Genomic DNA, 23,834 nt, shown 5'->3' with positions numbered 1-23,834 from the left:
CACAGGTGGCTTAGCCTGAAAAGTCCCACAAAATTCAACTTTTGGTCTATTGAAGATTGCTTAAGAAAAGAAAGGTTATACAGTCCATTCTTACAAAGAAATATTTTTAAACACATAATTTAAAAGATTTTTAAAAAATCAGTACACGCAGCTCTTCGTCTAAATGTTGATATCTTGTATTTACAACACATGCCTAGAATTTCTTGGTTTTATTTTCAGTTTGTCTAAAAATGACTGTAGGCATAATCAGATATTTACTTGAAAAACAGCTATTGTGGTTTAAGAAGTTTCCACTTTGTATCTGTTCACTACTGTCCCACTCAGCTGAAGCATATTGAGTTACTATGTGTATTATGCTAATCCATTTTGGTGCAAAAATAAATCTTTACTCTTTACTATGGATGTTTTGTGGGCAAAAATGACTACTCAACATATCTTTGGGCTGTTGTTTTATATTTTCTAATTTTTGACATTTTGATTTTTGTACATCAAAATTTGGGTCAGATAGATTCATTGCCTTGACTCCAACGATTTCAGCCTGAATTGTTGCTTGGCAGTTTATAAACATCAATATGTTAAACCTGTGTTTACTACCAAGAGGGTGGTAATTGATAGGAATTAATAAAAATATTTTAAAATAACAAAACTACATTATTAATGTAATTTCATGACTGCTGAATCCAGACATTTTAATATGATGCTCATAAACATACTTGTATACCAACGTATGGGAGTGAGAAAGCTTGCAGTATTTTGACATAATTCAGATTTTACTGACACTTTTTAAATCAAAATATTTATTAAGCACTCAACAACTGCTTATTTTAAAGCAGCAGTCCAAATCCAGGACTACTGGTGCATGGACACTGAAACTGAGGAGGTAAGAGAATGATTAACAATTACATGTAAGCAGAGAATGATTTTCATGCTCCAGATTATTCATTAGCTTAATTTTGGAGTTTCTGTTTTTAAATAAAACTGCTCATCAGGTTCTCCTTATATATATAAAATTTCATGTTAATTTTGGAAAGGAAAATTCAAGTTCTGAAGTTGGTGTTTCCCATTATTTTGCCAAACAGACCCTTACCAGCTTTCAGACTTTCTCATGGGCCATCATGCACCTTTACTGTCAAACAGGTCACCAAAAATTCTGTCAAGTTATGTCATTATGTGGCTTCAGGAGGGCTGAGTGCCGTTACTGCAAAGACCTAGGCCTCTGCCAAGTAGCCACGCTTCTTTGTGTAGTCTTCACTCTTTATATTGGTCTGCAAAACTTTTTTGCCTTTCTGCTACTAATTCTCTATGAACAAATACGAATCTTCTATATGCTTTGCCTATACGTTCTGTTGTAATTCATCCATACTCTTGCTCTTTACTGTATCCTTCTAATCTGTCAAGAAGGCTAGAGAAAAATGCTGGTTTTGATGAAGTCCATTGCAAAATACCTGCTTACTTGGGTATCAGTCAGGACAATCCAGAAAACAGTTTCCACCCAGACATATCCAATATATGAATATAGCCATTATGCTTGTAAGAAACTACTTCTGCAAAGCAGTTTCAAAAACAACACTATAGAGATGCTCAATGACATTCTCAAAGTTTTATTTTCTTATATAGGGACTTGGTTTTGAACAACTGATTATACACACAATCAAAGAAACCTTTGTCCTTACTTAAGTATTATTTCAATGTCTTGTAAATTTTGACTAGGGTACAGGAACTTTACAGCCTATCTATCATAGTATATTTATTTTTTATAAACAATTATACTGTTAGCATATTTATAGTATGAAATTCTTACCTTCCTTCATAAAATCTTTAAATATTTTAAGGCTCCTATTAAAATATATAATGTTTCTTCATCATGTTTTGCAAAAACACCATCCTGATCTTTTTGTGTAATTTCTGCATCATTATTTCTGTTGCTTATCAGCTCTACATGCAAGATGGCAATAGATGCTAGTGGCATGCAAGGTTGTGAGGACTAGTTTTAAAAAGTCACTTAGAAATACCATCTTTAAGGTCCCTTCGAGTCCAAACCATTCTATGATATGATTCTATGATTCTTCACTTGCAAATCTCAATGCAGTCTTACTTCCAATGGGATGACCAAGAATAGTATCTCTTCCTAAAAGTTTAGGAGTAACATCAGTGATCTGTAAGGCCATTGGTCTTGTTGAAAATAACTGACCTGGCTGAACATGATGTCATTCTACCATGCTTCTTGCTGTGCAGAGGAGACCAGAGGATATCACTGGAGGTCTGTTTGCCAATAGAAACATCTGTAGATGCTATGACCTGCATCAGTCAAAATCAGCAGGTGTAGTTTAATCTGCTGGTGAAGATGAACATAACCTACCCCAATTAAATTTTGCATGCAGTGTATTTTGGGGATTCATATTGCCCCTTCTGCCAGCTGAGCTTTGCCTTTGGTGTATATGGAAGGGAAGCAATGCCTGCCTGTAATCTAATATACTGCAACGAGAAAAAGCCTCAAAGCTAAAAACTGGCTAATTAGGTTCTGGGGCTATCCTGTGAAAATGATCAGAGGTGAGGGACAGTTAGAGCCCAGAGGCATGTCAAGAGGACTGGGGATGGTGTCTGAGCAATAGTTTTGTTTTTTATACAGATACAAAGGAAGCATCATATACCTGTCTGTGGGGATCTGTAAAAGGACCACTTCTAACATATGGAGTGAAAGTGGGCTTGATAAAATTGAGAATTTTAAGGGCAGAGACTGCAGACATCTCCCTAAAATTGGCATATGAGTAGTATATGGACAACTTTATGGAAGTAAAACTTTTAACACCAAGGTGGTGGGCAAAACTGGAATATTCTAAAGCATACCTTTACAATGTAAAAAGCCATGCTTATTACAGACAGGTAAAAGCTGCTAGCAGCAACATTCTCTGTATAATCTTTGGCATCTCCAAAAATGTGTTATAGGCCACGCAAATGTTTGACAATGAATTAAATGTGAAATGTCCATTTTTACAGCACCCTGTGCCTAACTGGCAGATTTTATATATGTTTAAATAGTGCTTATAAGGCATTTTTTGTACTATGTAGTAAAAATATACTAAGGCTTGTCTCAACCAAATTGACATGCCTTCAAGGTGCTGAGGGGCCTCCTTTCCTCTATAAGCAGGGACATTCCTGGGGGGGAAAAAAATAAAAAAAAAATAAAAAAAAAAAAAAAGAAAAAAAGGCAATTTACCAAACAAAATACTGAAAAACCAAGGAGAGAGTACTCGTGTCAGGTGCCAAGAGCCAGAGGCAGTGGTAATGAAGAACTCAAAATACCTGAAGATTTAGAGGAAAACCAGCACCAAAACAGATAGTGAACAAGAAAACATTATCACACTCCAGACACCCAATAATGAGATAAAGTGCTGCCATGCCAGGCATGCAATGGGAAGCCTGGAGCTGACAAGGCCATGGAAGATGTCTAGGAGCTGCAGAAAAACTGATGCCACAGTGCGACGGTTGGGTACCAAAGCACTGGTGGAGAGCACGAGGTCAAAGACCTGAAAAATACAAATTCTTTTATGAAAGCCTCATCAGGAAGGGAGGCCTGGCTGAGGGGCGTAATCCAGGAAAGGAGCTGCTCCAGAGGAAAGGGTGCGGAGGCGCCAGAGCGATGCTGGTGCCAAGCAGGGACGCGCGGGCCCGCGGGCAGCCGGGGCCCCGCAGCCCCCGCAAGGATCAGGTCGGGGCCGGGCGGGACCCCTCGGGGGGTCGGGGCAGGGCGGCGGGGCGGGGCCGAGGGCCGGGGGCGGGCAGCGGCAGCTCGGAGCCCGGGGCCGGGCCGGGGCGGGGCGAGCGGAGGGGGCGGGCAGCCGCAGCCGCGGCGGGCGGAGCGCGGTGCGTGTGCGCGGCCCGGCCCCGGCTCATTACTCAGCGGCCGAGGCAGGAGGTGGCGGCGGGAGGCGGTGAGCGCGGGGTAGGGGGGGGCCGTGGCCCCCGCTGGGGCGTCGGGCGGCGGCGCGGGGAGCGGGCCGGGCCGGGGCCGGGGCAGGGTACGGTACGGTACGGTACGGTAGGGCGCGGTAGGCGGGCGGGCGGCCGCGCCGCGGGGACCGGGCCCGGCCGCTTTGTTTACGTTTCGGCAGGGCAACGAGCGGGGAGGCAGCTGGGGGCGGCCCGCGCCCTTGCCCGGAGGCGGGCGGCTGTGCGGGGCTCTCCGGTCCGGTGACCTTCCTTGTCTGCTCGGGGCTGGCGGGGCTGGAGGTGTCTCGGTGGATAATGGCGGGGGCCTCTTTGTTGGTGTGGCAGGAGGATCGGCGCGGGGCTCCTCCTCCTCCTCCCGGGAGCGGGGGCACCCAGGCAGGCCGGGCTGTTGTCTCCTTCCCGCTCGGCCTCCGGGGAAGGAAGGGTCTGCGGTGGAGGAGGTGGGAATGCAGCCCTGCGAGCGGGCCACCTCTGTGGTCAGCTTCCATGACCTTGCTCTTGAAAGCGCCTCTTAAAGCAAAAAATACTCCTCTGGGATAATGAAACTGATGTAGGGGCCTGGGGAGTCCGGCAGTGTCTTTGATTATTTTGCCTTTGAATTTTTATATTTCTTGCGAAAGGAGTGAGATGTCTTGTAGCAGAATTTCTTTTGCTCTTCAGTTTCTCTGTGTTAACAGCATCCAGTTTACTCCTGAAGCCAGTTTCGTTATGCCTTTCTATCTGGAGTGGTTCCATCAATGAAGTTTGACTGCTGCACTGCTCATAACCTACAAAAAATCCTACTTGATAATTTATTTCCTACCCCCCCCCCAGCTACAATAGTGGTTTTGAATGTATAGCATGTTTTTGAATTTCAGTGTTGTACAGAACAGTCTTGCTGGAGCCTTTCAGATAGCCGAAAAATCCTACACACTTTGGCCTATCTGATAATATAAACACAAAGGGTATTATGCTCCTTTGGGGAAGGAAAGTAGTAGTTGCCTTAGGGCTCGTGCATGTGGAATTGAGCAGGCTTACTCACTGCAGCTGGGCTTTCCTTACAGGTGTGGAGACTTAACCAGTGATGGTCTGACAGGTCATGTGAGACCTGGTCTCACTTCTAGAGATGCCAACAAATGTACTTCTAGGGCAGAATAGTATATGACATGCATCTTTTTGTATTTGCAAGTATATTAATCTATTAGATAACTTGAAAATGGTTTAAACTTTAACATGAAGAGGAACTGGGCCAAACCTAGTTAAGGGTACTGTCAAAGTGAGTTCATTGACTTACTTGATCACTCCTTGTGTATAATGAACAGAAACTCTTAGTTCTTCTAATAGTAGTTAAGAAAAATATGTTGAATTTCAACTGGTCCCCTGCTTTGATCTCAGTCTGTGGGGGGCAACCATCTTTTTTTCCTGGTTGATTCAAAGATGTGTAATATAGACTAGTTTGATAGTAGGATGCAGATACAGAGTTCTGCAGAACATGTGATGATGTCAGTGCAGGGACCAGACAAATTGCAGGCTGCCTGTCAAAACCTGACAATTTTCAGGGCCAGTTGGGCAAAAGTATGATAGGACAATGGAGAGAAAAGCATCTGCTGAAGAAGACTAATCCAGAGTTGCAAAGGGTATATTAAGTTGTTCTGTTATCACTCTGAAAAAGGAATTTTAATGGTGTCTTCCGCTGCAGAAGTTCCCAAGCTTTTTGTACCATTGGCTTGTATTCAAAGTAATCTTGTGGGCTACTGTGTACTTCATGGAGACTTCTAGGTCAGAAACATTAGTAAAATAATCTGATATGGTTCTGAGTCCTGTAGTTTTGGACTGCTTGCTCTATGCAGAAGTAGAGTTGCCTTTTGTATGTGTTTTTTTTCTTTTAGCTTTTAACCCCTCTCGTTAGGGACCAAGGCCTTTGCTGGCTTTATAGCCTTGCAGGTATAACCTTCTTTGTAAAGGCTTTAGGTGAACTTGTATTGGTGAACTGCTATGCAAATATTAGGGAATAAACAAGTGTTTGAAGATTTTAACAACTGAATTTATTTCCTGCCTGCTGCTTACTTGAAATGAATCAATGTGTTTATTTCATATTTTATGTTTTGTTTTGTTTTGTTTTTTTTTTAAACCATGAGCTACTGGGATAGTATTTGAGATTATAATGCTAACTGGTTATTGTTCACTTTATGTGTGTTTTTGGTTTCATTTTCATCCTTCCTCAGCTGCCTAAATTGATTGAATGCTTATTGTTATTATTAAAAGATGCGTGGAAAGTACATGCTCAGCTCCTAATTTTTCAGGATTGATCCAGTATTCTGGATAAATACAAATGTCCTTCTTGATAGTCTGCTGAAAGGAATGGTGTGCTATTTCTTAAACTTAATTTTCTACCCACCCCCTTTGGGAAAAAAGTGCTCTCTTTATATAGTTTTACTGTATGTTTTTAATATAGATAATGTTCGTTGCTGTATCACTTCAGAAATCAGACTAATCTGGTTTTGATCATAAAATGTATTTTATTGCTGTGTTTCCTTTAAAAAAACCCTTAGTCCTTAACTCAAAACCTGTGGAAACAGGTTTTTCTTTATGTTATGGAAAGATCTCTTGGCTTTTGAAAGCTCTCTAAAAAGCCAGTTTAGACTACTTACGTTGTTTGCCTGCTGTGAAATTCATAATAGTGTAGACATGGATTCTGAAAAACAATTTTTACTTTGGTTTGAAAACTAGATATTCAGATTCTTAAATCTTTAAAGAATCCTCTTGTTTAAATGGAGATGGAAATTAACCTTTAAATTTTATAAAGGCCTTTTCTGATTATTCTCATGAAAAGATAAGCTATATTTAAATAAGCATTCATTGCTCCATTACAAGGTATATTTGTATGAAAATACAGCAATAGTCACTTTTATTAGTGTACATTCTTTTTAAATGACTGTAGAGTCAATTAAAAATACGTGGTTGATAAAGTCCCCCAGTCTTCAGGACAATTGTAAGTGGCTACCTTGCTTAGGCAGTTTCTCTTATCCGCTGTTCCTTCTTGCCAGCTGCTGTATGGCAAAACATATCAAGGAGCTAACTAATCCAGCTGAAAAAAATTCTTCCTCTTGGTCTTTTTTCAGCCTGATTAATTCCCTTATGTGTCTGAACAAGTGGCTACGCTGCTGCAAGGTTGGAAGACAAGGAGGCTGCTTGGGTGGGGATTGCTATCAGTCATGCATATGCACAAAGTTGTTCACAGATGAAGTAATGGTGGATGGAAGACTCAAGTGATGGAAATTGGCAAGTCTCTTGATAAGAGCTTGTTTAAAGATCTGCCTGCAGTCTTGGTCTTCTGTTGCTGCTGCTGAAAACCATTCTGAACAAGATGTGTATTTTGGTTTCTTAAATGCGCTGTAGAGCCCAAAATGAATTCGGGATGAGTACCCATTTGGTAATGAATGTTGGTCTAGAAGTTATGAGTCTATAACTTGGTGTGGATAGCCATCCTCTTCCACACCTAGCTGTATTAATTGTTTCAAAGTGTATGTGTAGTGTCAATAGGGGCTCTTAAATAAAATAACCTGGAAATTTTTGGACTAAGGCAGGGCAGTGAGGCAGAAGATGCATCCTTGCAGTGTTGATAACTGTGTGTTCTGCTTTCTTTGAGTACTGTGTTTGTGAAGAAGAAAATATTAACTCTTACAGGACTGTATTTTACATGTAGGAATGCAAATGCTCATTCATCTTTTGTGGCACTTCAAAAATTTGTAGCATTTATCTTTTAGGTTATTCTGCTTGGTAGGGGCAGCTTTTATTTCAGTGTTCAAAACTTCCTTTACTATAGCTTTTTCCATCTTATATCTCAGTAATACATGAAGTAATCAGGAAAAACATTTGAAATACCCTATTCCTTTTATGTCCTGGCTCTTATTTAAAATACAGGACTATAGATGTAGGTCACTGGGTAGTTTCCCAAGTTATTTGTATTTACCAAATACTTAGTGGAATTTTATTAGTACTATTCACCTGTACAAGTTTGTCCTGTGACAAAACTGTAGTCATCTTAGTAAGAGGTGATATTTTTAAGAAATGTCCTGTCTTAGAAGAATTTGAAGACGATGGTGAGAAATTCATGACTTGGTGATGGGTGGGATATGTTGCCACTACACTGACTTAACATTTTTGAGAAGTTAATAGTAATAAGTGTAGCTATGCATGCTATAAACTTTAATTGAGGGAAATTAATACTTGAATTTGAAGAATTAAGTCACAAAAAGTGAAATCAAAACCAACCAGAATTGCTAGATACCTTGTAACTTAAGATTTACTTGATGTAAACTTCCTGTGAGCTCAAGGAACACACCAAGTACATGGTAGCGAGCCGCTTTCTGTTAGCCAGAATACTCTTCCATTCAGTGTAGCATATGGAACACACTCCAGCTTATCATACAGCCAGCAGTGAATAGCAGTTTGCTTTTCCTATAGATTTGACAAAGCCTTTGGGTGAGAACTCCAAGAGACTGGAGCTGGATGCATCAAACTGAGAAAGGGATCCATTACTGATCAACATGAAGAACTATCCAACCAACTGTTTATATAGTACTATTACCTTGACTGTTACTTATTTTGTAAAATATTTTTGTAAGGTTTTCCAAGGCCTGCATTTTTCTTTGATTTATGTGTGAAGAGATAATGATTTTGGTGTACCGAGCTTATAATAATAGCAACACAATTCTTCTTAACTTCAGATGCTTTTTCCTATAAAAAGTAATCCTTGGTTCTCTTTCTGTCCAAATTGATTGCCTGCAAGCTTGATACTAAAATAAACCTCATAGTTGTTGCCCATATTGTCACTTTAATTGTTGGATAAATGCTGCTTGATATGTGATCAGGATGTCTATTAATAATTCTCAGTTGGATATTGTAGCCTAATGCTAAAATGGTGACTGGCAGGAAAATATACCTTATATATAATAAGCCACTTAATATAAATAATATAAATAAACCACTTAATGGTCATTTGTGTTGCAAAGAAAGCAAATACGGTAAATGTGCTCATATGTGTGTACACTTATAATAAACAAAAAGGGTAAACATTAATTCTGCAGTGCTTCTGGAAACCCTATTCACTAATTATTGATTTTTAGTATTTAAAAAAAAAAAACCAAAACAAAAAAACCCCCAACAAACTCAGTTCTAACAATCTCCTGTTACTTAATTATATTGACCTTATACCAAGCTTTTTTTTTTTTTTTTTGTACTATAGATCTTAAAAACATGCAGGAAAATGTCTTACCCAGTAGGTACTCTTTTAACTACAAACTATGGCCCATAGTTTGTATGGCCCAATAATGTTCACATCACTGTAGCCTGTGTCCATGCAAACATTTACCTTGTACCTTAGCACACTGAAAAAAACTGAAATGTCTACAGTTCCGTGTTTTGATTGCTGTGAAACAAGAAGAATGAACACTAGGCATCGTATTTCTCACTGTGATCTCAAAGTCATGGAAATGCCCAGCTGTGTATGTGTATGCATGCACGTAGGTGCATAAAATGAAAATTATTCTTTTGCTGTTGATTGCTGGGAGTCTCTGGCTGGACAGTAACTCTTGCAGAAGAGGACCTGGGGCTCCTGATGCATGAGAAGCTGACCAGGAGTCAGCTGTGTGCCTCTAGCCCTCAAGGCTAATTACTTCTGTGCTGCATTAGAAAGAGCCTGGCCAGCAAGTACAGGGAAGGAACTGTGCCCATCAGTGGGGCAACTGTGAAGCTGCAGTGCTGCCCAGTAGATTGCACATACATGCACCCTGTGTGAGAGGGGCATACTGGAGGGAGTTCAGTTTGCTCAGATGGTTGGGGGCTGGAGCGCCTGAGGGTAGAGGAGAGACTGGGTTTGAAACCTGAGGAAGAGAAGGCCAAAGGAGAATGTATTTGCTTATTTTAAAGCATTGTATTTAACCATCTTTAAGCAAGGGGTTGTAGAGATGATGGAGCCACTTTCCCCTCTGACGTTTACAGTGAAAGATGTGTCAATGGTCGCAAGACGTAAGAATAGAAATTTCAGTAGGACTTGAAGGGGGTGTGTTGATGCATGGGAATGGGTGAGTGCTGCACCAAGAGCCCAGAGAGGCCACACAAGCTCCATCCATGGAGACTTTTGACTCTACAAGGTCCAGAGCAGCCTGGTCTGACTACACAGTTGAAGTTCTTCCTGTTGTGTTGGGTTTCTGTGTGTGGCAGGGATTTTTTGGTAGTGTGGGGAGGGAGCTACAGCAGTGGCGGCCCATAAGAAGCTTCTTGAAAGCTCCCCCAGCTCCAAGTTGGACCCGCCTCTGCCCAGGGCCGAGCTAATTAGCGATGGTGGGTGCACCCATGCGATAATGTATTGAAGAAGGGGAACCTGAGAGAGGGTTGCGACTTGTGAGAAGGAGTTAAGAGAAAGACATCTATGAGAGCACCAAGGACGGTGAAAGAAAGGAAGAAGTGTGCCACAGCGGACAGCACCCTTGTATCTTGTGGTGAGACAGCAGGGCCACCTCCTCCTGCCACCCATGGAGGTCTGCAGTGGAGCAAAGGCTGACCTGCAGCCTGTGGATGACCCTATGCTGGAGCAGGTGTGTGTGCCCAAAGGAGGCCGGGACTTTGAGGGAAGAAACCCACTGCTCTTGTAGTTCAGTGCTGAGAGGATTGCAGCAGGAGGGGGTGGCCCACGCCAGAGCAGCATGGGAATGGCTGCATCCCATAGAAAGGACTCATGCCAGGAAAAGTTTGTGGAGAACTGTCTCCTGTGGGAGAAGAACCATGTGGAGCATGGGAAATAATTGTGAGGAGTGCCCTGCCTGTGCCTCCCCCTCTCCAAAGGAAGGAGTGGCAGGACTGACCGTAAACACCATTCCCTTCCTCCTGTGCCACTGGAGGGGAGAAGGTGCAGAGATCAGGAGCAGATTTGAGCCCAGGAAGAAGAGAGGGGTGGGGGGAGGTATTTTAGGATGGGGTGCTGCTTCTCACTGTCCCACCTTGCCTGTTAAGTGTTGGCTTTATTAGTGTTTTAATTAAAGTGATGTTCTTTTTTTATTTCCCCTAAGGAGTATGTCTTTTGCCCACAGCCATAATGGGTGAGCCACCCTTCCCTGTCCTTATCTTGATTACCAATCCTTTTACTTTCTCCTTCCCAGCACTGGGGTGGAAGTGGTGAGTGAAGAGCTGCACAGTGCTCAGTTGCTCTCTAGGCTCAAACTATGACACCTGTTTTGGGCAGGTAGATGATCTCCAGAGGTTGCTTTCAAGCCATATTATGATTCTACTGTTTATAGATTTTTAAAATTTTCTTTTCAAAGTAGCCTGAGGAAGTTGGCAAAACAAAGGCATGGTGATGTAGGTAAACAAGGCTGCTCAGAACTGTGTTGGATGCTGTGGAGGGAAAGGTAATAAGATGTGATAAGCATCTTCATTCAAATCTGCTGGTGGCAATACTGGCATTTTTCTGCCCTACATTGAACTTTCCAGTTTATTAGGCCAGAAGTGCTTGCAGGCTAGCATAAAGGACAAAAAAAAAATGTTATGGTACGTATCATGTCTGTGATCACTGTGATGAACATAAAACCCATGTCCAAAGGAACAGCCTGCAGTAAGCAGCCTGGTAGCCAGCTGAAGTTTGTCCAGATCTTGCTTTCTGTAGCTGAGGAGCGTGTTGGCAGCTGCTGCTGCAAGGCTTTGATCTTCTGCTGGGTGGGTGATGGTTCCTTATGCTTAGCTGGAGCGTGGTTGCTTCAGGAAGTGGCGTCATGGAGCAAACCAGCTCTGATTTCCAGTTGATCACAATAGCAGTTCATGACTGCAGAGAAGTGGTAGGACTAATAGCAGCTGGGAGAAAGAAGAGCCATGGCAGATCCATAAATCTTCCTTTGGTGTTGTCCTTAATGCTTGTGCTGCTTTGAGAAGACATCATCCTGCAGCTCATTTGTTTCTGTTAATTCTTATGTATTTCTCCATTTAGTAAAGTTAACCAGAAATCTTAGGAAGTGGGAGGTAAGCAGAATAGAAAGTTACAGCCCAGAGTGACTGTTCAGTATCTTAGCAGAGCAGGAGACCTGGGGTTTGAACCTGTAGGTAAATATGTGAATATACCTGCTCATGTGTGACTCTTATCTTAGAGTTGCGTGGGGAAATCTGGTGTTGGGGATGGCACATGCTTGCAAGCCCTAGATGTATTCTTTAATAGCTGTAACATTTAAGGTTATGTGTGAGCAAGGTTAACAGTAGCTTACTTGCAGGATCTTGAGTATAAAAGTACAAACGTAGTTTTGAGCATGTAATCCTAATTTTAAGTTTTACTATGGAAACATTAAAAGTGAATGCCATGGTTGACATGCTGTTCAGTGTAAATTTTGATAAATTCTTGATCATTCATTGTATGAATGTTTTCGACCGTAGAGAAACATCCTGGTCAGCTTCAGAGTAGGAAGGGTAGTAACATGATATCCTAAAAAGCTTTGCTATTAGAAAGGTGTGGGGTAGGTTCACTTGATTCATTTAGTGCCAACAGGGAATACTCAGGAGGCTCATAGTAACAGGAAGGCCCTTGTGCGTGGCAGTGGCTCATTTAATGAGCAGTGAAGCCTGCCAACAGCAAGTGACTTTCATTTGCACAGTTGCTGCAATGCAAAACTCCTTCTGGTTGAGCAATAGCTAGGGTTTCTTTTGGTGTTTTTTAAATTGTAGCATTGCAAGATTCTTGTGCCACTTATATGTTGACATGGGGTAAAAAAAAGACAGTTCAGTTTCTAATAAGATTACGTTGGACATAAGTGTTTCATTAATATTAGAATGGCATTGTGGGGAAATTGGAAAATCTTGATGTGAATACAGCTTCTTAATTTTCCCCCTCTTTAGATTTGTTTGAAATTCTTTCTTCTTGGTTTTCTTCAGAAAGTTTCTCATCGCAACTCTTCCTGTGCATAGACACTAGCAGTAGTGTACGTTGCACAGCAGTGCTTCTGACGGGATTTTTTTTGTTCTTGTTTAAAATTGAGAAATCTCAAACTTCCTAGTTTGGGAACTTCTGGTTTAGGAATTTTTTTTTTTTTTGTTGCTAGGAGAGAGCATCAGGTACTACAGAAGTCTAGGAAAAATGGGACAACAGAACAGACTATTGCTGTTAGTAATGAATCCTGTAGGTTGGTGTCATATTCTACAAACTACCTAGAAAGTAAAGCCTTTATTTGGAAATGTACTGCCTGCCTTCCTACCCCACTCCCAGTAAATTATTGTGCAAAGTACTGTACTGCATTACAGGAAGTATCTGTGAAGGAATTGTCAGTGCTGAGGTTGTAATATGTTTTGGAGTTTTTTGTTCCATTTTAAAGCTCTTATTACTGAGGTATTTTATGCCAAATATTTTAGACAGGATTTCATAGCACATTAGTCTGCTTGTATTTAAAAGATAAATACATGAATTAGTGAAAGTATCACAGTCAAAATTGGATTCTAAGTTTTTGCAACTGGATTTTTAAGATATTTTAAGATTATTTTTTTTTTTTATGGAACTAGTAATGTGATTCTTAAATGTAGTTTAAAGACATTCTGAAAACTTTTTTTCACAGGTGTTATGAAACTCCTTGCTTTCCCTAATGTTCTGTAGCTGTTGTCCTCTTCATCACAGATAGTTAATGAGTATTTTAGGTCACCTCTTATCTTTCGTTTGCTTGTGTCCTTTAAAAGAATTAGAGAATCTTTTGAACTGTTTCTTCTGCTGAAACATTTAGTTTCCATATGTTTCATCTTCCCCTACAAGAAGAGGTTAAAGAACAAGCATTTCCCCTACCCCAGAGTAATCCCGGAATGGGATTTTGCTTCTAACCTTGTGCAGATCTCATTGAAGCACTCTGAGTTGTATTTACTGATTTACTTTGCCCATAGTTTGCCTGTTTGTTCTATATTACTGCTTGGCCGGTGGTTATGGGATGGGCAGAAAGCGTACGCAGGCAAATTTTTGTGGTATGGTTAGAATTAACAGTCCCTTAGGTAGTTAATTGAAACAGTGTAGTGTCAAGATTAATGATTTATTCTCTTCTTGTGAAGTTAAGTTAGATTACAGTTAAACTTTTTCAAGTACCTGAAAAAGTTGAATGGGCCATGACATACTGCACAAAATGGAGGTATATAAAGCAATATAGAATAGCATTCCCTTGAATGCAGTAGTCCCAGTCATTTGGCAGGATTATGGTTTAAGTGAGATTTTTAATCTGTTTTCTGGGTCCAGCAGCATGCATTCAGATTGCACTTCTGACACAGTTGAATTTGGTACTTGAAATGGGACAGCTTTTTGAAGTCTTGCTTCACTGAATTTTCAATGATTTCAGATTTTAAGAATGTTGTTTAAAAAAAAAAAATGGAGTGACAGATGATGCCCTGCCATAAGCCTGGATATTTTAAGCCTTTTAAAAAATGTTTACCTTGATTTTTCTCCCCACCTACTGTCCTTTTGTATAATCTTTTATTTGAAAAAGGATTAAGGAGTTGGAAGATCCCTGCCTTATCCTATTATTTCTGAAAAAGAGAGCGTTGCTTAGAATAGTCTTTTAATCTGCTGTCATAATATCTTCTTTACCAAACTGTAGAATTACACAAGTTTTCTTTTGATGGAACCATTCCGGTTTATGATTTCTGTGGCAAAACTGACCTGCAAGAGACATTTGGCAAAGTGTTACTTCATACATTGTGATAATAGGATTCATCATGGAACCATCTGTAGCGGAGCTTCATGTGACATTACACTGGAGAAGATGTAGAGATATTCTCCTATGAAATGTAGTACTGCAAAGTGTTTGCAGAGTGGTAATTCTTTTTGTAGATGTAGCACTATTCATTCTGATAATGCTTGTTCTAAAAAATACTACCTATTAAATCTATTTGTGATTAAAGTCACAGTTCAGGAGTCCATAAAAGAAAAAATTGAGAGGAAAGGTAAGGTGAGACTCTTCAGTGTTAGAAATGCCAGTTTACAGGCTGTTTAATATCGCATAGTGCAGTCTGTCTGCCTCATTTACATCCTACTGGCATGTGAATCTGAAACCTATTTTAAAGAGGAAGATACTTAAAGAATCTCTGCTGGTGTCTAATCACTTCTTAAAAAAAAAAAAAAAAAAAAAAAAGACTGTTTAAGAATAGAGAAACTCTGCAGTATCTTCCACTACAAATACATCATTTGACAGTGCAACTTCTGTGTTAATTTCTGTCATATATAACCTTATCACAAAATACAAAACCCTAGGAAACTTACAGTACAGGATACCATATAGTAGCAGACTGTCACACTAATAAACTAAATCAGAAGTGATTTATAGCATGGTGGGGCTATGTGTGTTAAATAAGTGCTTATTGGCCACATATAAGGATTTACAGAGAGGGTGCAGTGGTATTCCAGAGCAGCTGGTTGTGTTATAGGAATCGACTTGACCATGAGAAGTGCTGGGAGGTTGTATATGCTGCTGTTTTATATGTTGCTGATTTGGATAACCAGGGCTGATTTGACTGTCACCAAAATCAACTTGTAAGCCTCAGATGAAGTTTGGGTAAATCTTAAACTTCATAACTTAGTACAGTTTTCAGGATGTTCTTAATGTTTATGTTGGTGGTGTTCTCTAGAGATTGCTTTGTGTTCAGAATATGCACCTTTTAAAAAAATATATTCCAGAAACCAGAAAATCTGGATGGCACCAAGTGTTTAATATTCACAGATGATGAAGTGTCAGGTATCATCTCCACTGCCACAAACTGGCAGACTTTTTCCTACTTCCTTAGAGGAGAGGGAGATGGCTGAAGGAATGGTAGATAAGCCAGCACAAATCTTCTTATCTTTTCAGGGATCTGATAGCATGCATTCACTTATGCTTCTTTCTTTCCTTGCCTTCAGGCTACTGGAAATCTGATTTTTAGATCATGCTCTATATTTTGACTTCTCATTCTTCTGTTTTCCGAATCTTTATTTTTACTTCAGCTTCCCATGTTACAAAGTTAGAGCTGCTGGAGTCCATCATACGTGTTTTACCTAATTGCCAGGCAGGACCTAAACCAAAAGTCTGTGGATAATTTTCTTCTATGACCAACAACTTCGGTGACTGTCATAAAGGGGAGATAAAACTGAGTAGCTCTAAAAGTGCCAGAAGCGAGGTCAGTTATCTGACTGTTTTAGGTAATATGTGTGTAGAAGATAAATAGAAACATGCAATCCCACGTGGTTTTTTTTTCTATGCTTTGTGGTGATCTCTTACTGTCTCTGTGCTGTTAACAAACAATATCTGAACTCTTCATAAATTACTATTACATGCTACTGTTTTCTGTAGTGGAAGGGCAGTATCTTGTAGACTGGCATTATGTGACAATATTTTAGAGTGTAGACGAACTGAGGTGCAAGAGTAGGAAAGTGGATTAAGTGAAATCCTCTCAATAACAGCTTTATTGATAAAAAGCAGAAAAATGTCTATTTTGAAGAGACAATCACTGTAAAACGTCAGTTGTGAATAATTTACTGTGTGTATATTTGTTACTTGGTTCTTAATTTTCTTGCTTGTGCAAGGTGTATGATGTGGTTATCTGACTGTAAAAGATTCAGTTCTCAGCTGAATTTGGTTCGATATTAAACAAAACAAATGTTTAGAAGCAGCAGAAATTATATTGATTGTTTTAGTTTGGATGTTTCATAAGAGATGCTTCACAATATGAGACTTCTCTTTAGAAATGTGCATATCAGTTCTATGTTGATTTTTATATAGAGGGTATTCAAAAGTTGTGAATGCAGTTTCAGCATTTGAAGTTGGTGCTGCTGATCCCCATTCAGGAGTAGCGTTTTCTTAAACCATTTTAGAAACTGTTTGATTCTTGGTTTGCATAAATGCCTGCTTTGAGCTTCTGAGGAAAATGTGATGTGGACATGTTGGCCTCACCTGCGCTCCACGGGGAGCAGACTGTGAAATTGCTGTTGGAGCTCTGGTGGTTCTGTCCATGCCAGCTAGCCAAGCAGTGGTAGGAAATGGTTCAGCTGGAGCAATGTTTGGAACAGGAATTGGTTTTGTGGCTTTCTACGTGTTTGGATGTGATATTATACTACGCATTTCTAGACAAATAACAGTATCTCAATAGTTACAGTCTTTATTTAGTTACTGCTAGTTGTAGGTCTTTCTTTACTGTTAAACAATCTCTGAATTGTTTGTTAGTTCTGACATTATATTAGACCATTTGAAATTACCTGAGACACGGAAGCAGGAAAGCTTAAGTTCCAGTTGCCTAATACAAAAATCACTGAGTGCTGCTCGCTTTCTCCAGCTTCAGGTTTCCTCAGTTTCAGGTTCCGCTGTTTACATTTTGGCACTGATGACTGCAACCTGTGACTGATTGCTATTTCTGGCTTTTATCTTGTATTTGAACATAGTTTGATGCAGGGAATTCAAGCACTGGTGCATAAAACATAATGTTGAAAATTAACTGGTCAAGCTTATTTCCTGGTTTTATTATTAACTGCTTATCATGGTTTGTGCAACATTTTGGGTGAGGTTCCCAAAATAACACGCTACTTTGTGTAAACATCTACTTTTGGCTGAGTTGCTATGGTATTGATTGGTTAAGTCTGACAGGAGCAGTGCTAGAGAACATGCCAGCTTCAAGTTCCTACCTCTATGACTAACCCTTCAAATATAATTCCTAGGGTATCTTAGCTTCAGTGACACCGTAGAATGTGTCCTCAGCTTTGGTGAAATTGCCTTGTTTGAGAGAGGATAAGGAATAGCACAAAAAAGGAAAACTCAAGGGTCTGAATTTGCCAGAAGCTGCTACTGAAGAGTTCTGCTTGGGAAATAAGTATGTTCCCCTTCCCTGGTGAAATCCTTGACTGGCTGCCAGTAGTAACTCTCTTCTGCCTGCCTTCCCTCCATCCAAAGCAAACAAGGAAGCTCCCAAGTGCTAGTGGTGCTTGTAGATCAGGCTGTCTCCCTGTGCTCTGCCCTGGTGCTGCAGCTGTTGTCATGGCCCCTCAGTGGGGGTCATTCACTAACTGAAGAGAGTAGGAAAAGGAGCAGGTCTTTTTAATTAAGGTGAAAAATTAAACATGCACTTGCTAACCTTATTTGTATATGTGTTTTTTTCTTTTAACAACTTCTAGTCTGTCCCTAAGCTGGAAGCTGGCGTTCAGTAGCTGTGAAATTTTATGGAAACATTCTGCCCCTTTCCATAACACACTAAAATTATTTTTATTCAGTGGACAACACAGTACCCAGCTTGAGCATTATAGTTCATGAAATGTGTAAATATTAGGCTGGGAAAGATTTAAATTGCAGGCAGCTCACTAAAAGTAACTTTAAAAGGGAGGAAAATAAAAAAGTTACTGATTGTGTTTCTATGAAATTTTCTCCTTTCCTGCCTCTCAAATTCTACTATAACAGCAATAAGGATAAAAGTTCACCCATTTTTGCAAGGGAGAAGAACAGAGCACTGTGCCTGGGTGTCTGCTGAAGAACTTCTCTGAATGACTGAGAACTTGACTAGCATTTATCAGCAGCTCTGGAGATAGCCTTGGTGTCCCCCTAGAAGATTAGTTCATCCTCATTGCAATTGGGTTCTGGTCTCCTGCCTGTTCCTCACTGTGTATTTTACAGATGGGGGAAAAAACCTCAATCTTCCTCTGCTAACTCAGGTTCCCCTTTGCTGTTCTTGTTGTCTTCATACTATCCTTAGTAGATCTTAAATATATACTTCTGCTATGAATCAGGATCTGGAAAAACACTTGTTTTGCTTCTGAATTTTAAAACTGCAGTTTTTTCTTCCATAATCCACAGTTGTAACTGGCAGTTAGAAAGATTATTTTTTTTCAGGGTAGTCCAGGCTGCTTTGACATTTTTAAAGAGCTACAGGGGAGACACAGTTTCTTGCCTAAGTGCAAAACGCAATGTCTGGAGTTTGAGAGGATTCAAGGAACTGCCTCCACTGTGAGGAAGCACAGGAAAGCCTCTGCTGGAAGCTGGAAATGGGGGAGGTTGGCCTTGAAGCTGGGCTTGCCAGAGTATAGAATGCAATTATTTTTGAGACAGAAAAGGAATTAAGGAATGGATAGTACGTACTGTTATGTCTGTAGAGAGAAGTATGGGACTAGAGAGTAGAAGCAACCCAAAGACTGGGGAGATGTATGTGTAGCAAGAAAGCAACCTGGTTTAGAGCATCTGAGTATCTCATCTGCAAAAGGTTCTTTGTGAACACTGAAGTGACTGCGTGAAGCATGTTCAGTCTTAAAATTCCTTAGTTTTCTCCTTTTGAGTTCCTACCTTCGGTCACTACTAATCTGGGAGCAGACTCAAAGCACCTCATGATTCTTGAGGTCCTTTGTGCTTCTTTTATACTTACATGTGGAGATGATGGTTGTAAGAAAGCTCCCTGTATGTGAGGTAATAGGATTAATTGTCTGTTCCAAACAGAACTGGGATTTGGGGAAAGACATCAATTGTGGAGGTTAAAGACAGATTATCAGACTTGTTTTGTGAGTGCCATTTTCAATAAGTGATAGCAGGTCCTTGGAATGTTCATGTAGACAACACAAAGTAATAAATTTAGCAGAATTTTAGATTTTACTAAGGGAATTTTTATTGACAACTGATAGATAAGTATAGACTTTTTGTTTACTTGGTTAAGAACTCATAACAAGAAGTTGAATTTTAAATATTTGTGAGTAGTTACAAAATCAGTTTTCTGTAAATACTCTTTTCCAAGCAATGTGATTTGTTGATCTTCCTTGTCAAATGGAAGACATGCTTCCTCCTTTGCTTAGAGCTTCTTGTGTTCCCAACCGTCCCACATACATATTGTTTTTTATTTAATAGTAAAGCCAGTTCTCATTTTAATTTTATGAATTTCTTTATGTTACTTTTCTAAAGATGAGAGAGGTTGTTGCTGTAGAGGCTTGAATTGGAATTCAGTATGGAGTGCAGGTGCTGTTGTGCAAGCCTGTGTTGTTTCAGTGGTAGACAATTCCTTGACACTGGCTGGGCCTCCAAGTGATTTTTGGAATGCAGAATTAAGTTTAGCTGATTGCAGTTGCATTCGATTAGGTGATCTTTTTATGGAAACTGCAATAAGGTGATTATTGGCCAAGAAAAGGTTGCTGGAGTGGAGAAGGGGGTGGTTTATTTCCCTGTATGTTCTCCGCTTCTTCTTAGATTCCTCAGGTTACGGTTGATGTCTTAATATTTAGATGAGATGACAGAAATACATGAAGAAAACTCCATCTAGTTTTCTAGATGACTAGGAAAAGTCTTCATGTGATCTGCCTGGAGCATGAGGTTAGAGCCATTGTTTGAACCTGTAAACTGCAACTTTAAAGCACTGAAAAGATTGCATTAGTATTAATGAATTTCATGCATTATTAATTTAGGACTCTGAATAGTTGTTTCCTGTAAAATGTACTGAGAACAGAGTTAGTTTAACAGAAAGGGCTCTAAGTCTTCCCAACAGATTTTTCAATCTGGCATTGATGTTTCCTGAACTACTGAGCTAATTCGTTGGTACAAACAGCTCGTATTATATTCTCTTAACTTTCATTTTGCTATGCAATACTCAGAAGGTTTTTTTCTTTAAAACCATATTTATTTTTCTATACCGAACCTGTCGTCTTTTCTGAAATTACCACCTTTAGTGAAGAAAGCCATCTATTTATTGTTAAATATTCAACAGGCTCTTGGAAATCAAGAAGTTGACTTTGAATTTTCTGCAAAAAATTAGTATTAAAAAAGAAAACATAACAGTCCTGAAGTTTAAACAAATCAAATGTGTCTTAAATCTCTTGTCTTCGGGCAAACTTACTGTTCTCTGTTTGAACTTGAAAGGGGTAGGGAAGTCATGAGATAGAAATGTAAATGTGCCCTTGTTGAGTTTATACAGGATTCCTCTACCTCAGTACTTCTCTTCTGGATGAACACTGAGATCTGATAGGCACCTTTGCTTTACTGAAACTGTAACTAGTGAAGTTTGACTTTCTAGTGGCCAAAAGATATGTTAAAATGTATTGCTGCTATTTTAAGAAATGTACCTGCACTGCACTTCAGACCTGTGGTATACAAGAATCATGGCGGTATATTTGTGGTTTTGTTTGATAGTTGCCTGTAGAAAATGGCTCCTGAGATCAAGCTGTAGACTCCTCCTGTGAGTGGCGTAAGTCAAACTGAGGACTCCTATAACACAGATGTACGTTAGATGATGTGCGAGGCACTTCCGTATCAATTACACACAAGCTAGAGACCTCATTAAACACACATCAACATTAGCAGTAGTTTAGGCAACTTAAAACCATATTATTTGTGAAGGCATAATTTGAAAGCTATGCAGAGTGTTAAGAAAATTAATCCTATAGTCAACAATGGGAGTATTTAATTTGAGAATAAGCTTCAGGCTTTTTAGAGATCTTTAGCATTTATAATGGTATAGTAATACCTTGCTGCAGTGTTCACCCAGATAACATTAACTCCTTTTTCCAAATTCCATGTCTGTTAAATGCTAATGCGGATAAGGAAGTACAGTGGAATATAACTTTCTGTTTCAAGGGCACTATGGAATTGAAAACATTAAAACTGTGATTACTTTTGTGAATAACTGAACGAGTTAATGAAGTTACCTTTAAGAAACAGAATGTTTTTGTTCTTTCCTTTCCTAAATTTGAGCCTTTGAAGCATTTGTTTTAATAAGTATCTGAAAACTGGTCTCTATTTGCCATATCCATTTAGCAGATGTCCAGAAGCCTTTAAATGCGACAGCTGAGAATTAGACAAGTATTCACAAACACATGGTGCATACAAATCAGTTATGTGTGAACTGTATTTTCACAAAGAAATTAAATAAAGTTAATTAATGCAAGAGCTTTATGTACACCGTGCATTTGTTTTGCTTTTAGTAGCAATCTAGTGTATACTTGAAATACTGTTATCTTTCTATAGGTCAACCACAGATTCCTACAAAATATTCATTTTGCTAGTGTTAGATCCTCTTCTAACTGGAATTACTGAATCATCATTGTTATGTAGCTTGTGTCTTTATATTGCTGATTATATTACTAATTAATGTGTTAATGTATGCAATTGTTTTATTTTAAAATTGACTTTTCCATTTCTGCATCTCTTTAACTGTCATGATCTTCGTCTTCTGTCACCCTACTTTTCAGCAGCTATTGTAGTAATTCTTCCTTAATTGTAAAACAGTTTTGCTTGGGAGCCCCTGATCTTCAGCACATGAAGGCAGATCACTGTCCTAGATGGTGTGTGTGTCGTACCTAAGACATGTCTTGCCCCAAAGACTGTTTGCTGGCTTAGCATCATAATTTTCTTCTAAGACTAAGCCCATATGTGCTTGCTCTTAGGAAAGGATTGCGTTAGAAACCATGAACATGAAAACCAAGTCTGATTCCACACAAAATTTATAACTAATGATGGTTGTTCCTGCCTATGATTTTTCTTATTTCTTACATTTTATTACATTTCAAGATATTAGGGTATGAAAATATCTTCTCAGCTGTACTTTTTCACTGCAGTAGGAACAAACTGAATGTGTATAATTGCTTACATAAAAGGACACACAGGGTAATGTATTGTGTGCTATATCATGGGATGAATCTTAGATTTTCATTTTATGTTGTCTAGTAAAGGTATAAAACAGCAATTAACAAGCAGTCTTGGAGACTTAACTGTACAGAGCATATGTTTCTCCACCTTTCAAGTTGGCAGTATTCTAGCCAACTCTATTTCCATGTCCCTAGTGGGAAAATTATCTCTTGGGTTCCATTTCTTTGCCTGAAAAGAAGAGACATCTCTCAAATGTGTGCTTTTTGTCAGTTTGTAATGCAACCTTTGAAGCTTTTCTGTTAATTGTTACTATCTCTAGTGAGGGAAAGGCACAGAAGAGCTCTTAAATATTTTGTGCTCTTACGTAAACTGAGAGATCCTTTCTTCCACAAAACCTGTTCCCTTTCAGTTCCTCTGTATGCCTGGAATGCATGCATTCAGGTCACTGCATGAGAGAAGTAACATTATGCATAATTACGTTTTGTTTTTAAAGTGATCTCTGATTTAAAAAGCACAGACTTGGTATTTAGTTAATGTGAAGGCTAGCAGGCGTGGTAGCCAGGAAAATAGTATTTGGTGGTAGTGCTGTACTGAAGGTAAATACTCAGATGTCTAGTGGGAAGCACATAAGTTTCCAATTAAATTCTGATTGTGAATACACAAACTTGCTGTGGTTAACTCAGGTATACAAATTTTGCGGCCCATGTGAGCTGGGCAAGTTTTTGTAATTGTCTTCTGTTTCAGCTAAACTTCTTGGATGTCCTGGTGCAGATGAGCCTGCATTGATCTTAACAGCAAATGTGTGATTGCCCAAATCCATCTAAAATGACATAGTGGGCACATATGTGTCTCTACCACAAGCTCTGCATGGCTGTACGATTCGACGGAGCCATACTGGTGCCAGCTCTAGTTCTTAACACTTTAAGCTCATTTACAGGGAATGTGCTGTTTTGAGTTGAAGCTCTGTTACTTTGGAGGCCCCTTTATATCACTGTCCAGTGGTATAGATTGTAGGCATAAAGTGCATTAAATAAAATGGGGTCTGGAATGAGCGTCAAGTCATCTCTCGCTGCCTTCTAAAGAAATCAATTTACACGATCTGCAAAGGCAAGTTTACCACATATGTTGCTATTGTTTATATACTTCTACATTGCAATTTTTTTTTGTTTTATTTGTGTCTAAGTCCATCTGGCCATTTCTAAGGTTTTTAATGCACCTGCAGTAAGACTTCTTAAGTAAAAGCTGTGTGAGCAAAGGATTGGCTCCTCTCTTTCCCACTCCATCCTTCTATCCTTAAATCCTCTGTTTCTCTGATATATTTAGGCTGTA

General features: G+C 39.5%; 1 protein-coding gene across 4 annotated transcripts in view; it reads left to right on the top strand.

Annotated features, from left to right (window-relative positions):
• Positions 1-3,829: 3,829 nt before the first annotated feature.
• Positions 3,830-23,834, top strand: part of MAPK8 (mitogen-activated protein kinase 8) — a 54,587-nt gene continuing 34,582 nt past the window's right edge. For all 4 annotated transcript variants that reach the window (XM_042791208.1, XM_042791155.1, XM_042791251.1 and 1 more), the window contains exon 1: positions 3,830-3,932. The gene's annotated coding sequence lies outside the window, so the exon portion shown is untranslated. The remainder of the gene's footprint in view (positions 3,933-23,834) is intronic.

Source organism: Tyto alba, unplaced genomic scaffold (assembly GCF_018691265.1).
Source record: "Tyto alba isolate M040663 unplaced genomic scaffold, T.alba_DEE_v4.0 Super-Scaffold_1, whole genome shotgun sequence".
In the NCBI taxonomy this organism is placed as follows: Eukaryota; Metazoa; Chordata; class Aves; order Strigiformes; family Tytonidae; genus Tyto; species Tyto alba.
The sequence above is the reverse complement of the archived record's forward strand: the minus strand, read 5'-3'. Positions and strand labels throughout refer to the sequence as shown.